We start from the raw sequence: 3,642 nt of genomic DNA on the forward strand, positions 1-3,642 counted from the left end.
CAACCAAAAACCTACTTAAACATGAACTAAAACCAAGAGACCTCTAAACCAACACTCCTAGGAATGTAAGGAAACAAATATATATATATATATATATATATATATATGATTCTCAATTCTAAGTTAAAACGGGAGAGAAACAACCAAAACACGATGAATTGTCGAGGAAACTAGTTCAACGGTTGCTACAACAATTGATTGAGCCGCTACACTAATCGATTAAGTTGTTACAATAATCGATTGACCCCTTAGCACATGTTGAAACAAGCCAAAACGAGTTTTAAGTTGTTGAAAATGGCCCAAACGAGCTATGATCATGTCAAAATTTTGGGAACATCTAGGGTACTTCTAAAGTCACACTACGGATCAAAAAACTCTCCCTAAAAGGTCTTCAAAAGTGGCTTATGATTCAATGTTAAACCAAGTAACATGCGAACCACTAATGAGCTTAATGAATAGTTAAGCAAAAGAGGATCTTACATGCATGCTGCATGAAAATGAAGGGTAAAGGGGATCAAATATGATGAGTAAAATATATTAAAGGATAAAATGAAGGGTTTACAAATATGCCCCATTTTTCGTGTAGACCACAAGTGTAATGAATACGAATAGTGAAATGTAAATGATAAATGGAATTAAGTGAACTATATCGAAGAATAAAAAAACTAGAATTTTTTTTCCTAGCATAGGACATGTTAAAATCAACGATATGTCACAAAAAGAAGAAATACTCTGGACAAGGGGAAATATAGGAAAACTTGAACACTAAGGCTATGTTTGGTTCCCGGAAAATTTGAGGAAAAATGCGAGGGAAAGAAAATACAAAGGAAAAGTAGAAGGAAATAAAAAGTGAAGGAAAATAAAAAAATAGATTAAAAGTTGATAAATTGTTTTTTTTGTTACTTCAAACTCATTTTATTTATTTTAACTCATCAATATAAAGATTAAATAATTTAAAAATACATAAGTTTTTAATTAGTTTTAATTATATTTGATTTTCTTTGATATTTTTCATAGGACAACCAAACATGAGAAAATCATTTTCCTTAGCATTTTTTTTCTTTCCTTTGTACTTTCCGGGAACCAAACATAGCCTAAAACTAAGAAAAAATGGATTTTGACGCCAAACCAAAAAAGATAACTCTAAACACTGAATTGAAAGGACCCTAGATGAAAATCTACAATGGTGATATAAATCAAAGGCTCATAGATGAAAATCTATGGTGGTGAAACTCTCAAAGGCCCATAAATGTCAATCTATAATGGTGAAATTGGTCAAATGCCCATAGATGTCAATCTATGTTGGTGAAACTCTTAAAGACCCATAGATATCAATCTATAATGTGATAATCTACAAGGACTATAGATGTTAAATCTATAGTGATGATAGAAATCAAAGACCCATAGATGAAAATCTATGGTGGTGAAACTCTCAAGGGCTCATAGATGAAAATCTATGGCGTTGAAACTCTCAAAGGCCCATAGGTGTTAATCTATGGTGGTGAAACTGGTCAAATGCCTATAGATGTCAATCTATAGTAGTGAAACTTTACAAGACCCATAGATGTCAATCTATGATAGTGATATGAATAAAAAACCCATAAATGAAAATCTATGTTGGTGATAATATGATCAAAGGCCCATAGATGAAAATCTATGATGGTGATAATCTCAAAGGCCCAAAAATGAAAATCTATGATGGTGATAATCTCAAAGGCCTATAGATAAAAATCTATGATAGTGATACCCTCAAATGCCCATAAATGTCAATCTATGATGGTTAAACTCTTAAAGGCCCATAGATATTGATCTATGGTGGTGATAATTTGCAAAGCCCATAGATGTCAAATCTATGGTGGTGAAACTCTTAAAGGCCTATAAATGTCAATCAAGTGAAACTCTACAAGGCCCACAGATGAAAATCCATGGTGTTGATAATCTCAAAGGCCTATAGATGGACATGGTGGTGATAATTTCAAAGGCCCATAGATGAAAATCCATGGTAGTGATAATTTGCAAGGCACATAAATGTCTGATCTATTGTGGTGAATCTAAATCAAATGCCCATAGAAGAAAAATCTACGAAGGTGAAGCTCTCATAAAAGGCTCATAGATACATGTCTATGGTGGTGAAACAACTGCAAAGCCCATAAATGTATGATCTATAATGGTGATAATCTGAAACAAATGCCCATAAATGAAAATTTAAGATGACAATACTTTCAAAGGCCAATAGATATCAATCTATGGTGGTGAAACTAAAGCAAAGACGGCCTATAGATGAAAATCTACTGTGATGATACCCTCAAAGGCCCATAGATGTCAATATTTGGTGGTGATAATCTCAAAGAATGGATATGCCTTAAACAATCTCAAGGAATGGGCAATGCACTAAACAAACTCAAAGAAGGGGATGCCCAAAACATACTCAACGAAGAGGGATGCCCTAAACAAACTCAATGAACAGAGATACCCTGTTGGGTGTTGATATTGGCCTTTGAAATGAGATGGCCTAAAAATCTCAAAGAAGAGGAAAATGCTCTAAATGAATTCTCAATGAAGAAGGAATGCGCTAAATGAATCTCAATGAAGGAGAATGCCCTAAACAAACTCAATGAAAGGGGATGCGATCGTAATGACCGAAATCACCTAAAATTGAAGGAAATAATGAAACACAATTATAATGATCGAAATCACCTAAAATAAAATGATGGGATGCAGTTGTAATGATCGAAATTACCTAAAAAAAAATGTGATTGTAATGGTCAAAATCACTTAAAATTGATAAAATGATGAGATGTAGCCGCAATGATTGAAATCACCTAAAACCAAATGAAAGGATAGGATGCAGTTGCAATGACCAAAATCACCTAAAACTAAGGAAATGATGAGACGTGATCGCAAAAACTAAAATCACCTAAAAATAAGGAAATGATAGGACGTGATCGCAATAACCAAAATCACCTAAAATCAAAGGAAATGATGGGATGCGGTCACAATGATTGAAATTACCTAAAACCAAAGGAAATGATAGGATGTGATCGTAATGGCTGAAATCACCTAAAACTGAGGGATACAATCACAATGACCGAAATCATCTAAAAGCAAAGGAAAAGACATGATGCACAGTGACCAAAATTACCTAAAATTGAGGAAATGATGGGACGTGGTCGTAATGAACAAAATCACCTAAAATTGAGGAAATGATAAGACACGATTGCAATGACCAAAATCATCTAAAACCAAAAAAAAACTTATGGGATGCGATCGTAATGACCGAAATCACCTAAAATTGAGGAAATGATAGGATACAATCACAATGATTGGAATAACCTAAGAACAAAGTAAAGGATAGGATGCAGTCACAATGACTGAAATCTCCTAAAACTAAATAAAAGAACAAGACGTAGTCATAATGATCAAAATCACCTAACACTGACTCAAAAAATAGTAATTGGGATAATGAACTCAATGAAAATAAGCATATGCCCCAATTTGACAACTCACAAATATCAACAAATGGATCAAGTAACGAAAAAATTTATAGAAGATAAGATAGTTTCAAAAAAGGGGATATGCCCTAGTATGGAATGATGATCACCATGTGATATAGAAAGTTGAAACCTAAGATACTATAGGATA

The sequence above is a fragment of the Vitis vinifera genome, chromosome 9, assembly GCF_030704535.1.
Source record: "Vitis vinifera cultivar Pinot Noir 40024 chromosome 9, ASM3070453v1".
NCBI lineage: Eukaryota > Viridiplantae > Streptophyta > Magnoliopsida > Vitales > Vitaceae > Vitis > Vitis vinifera.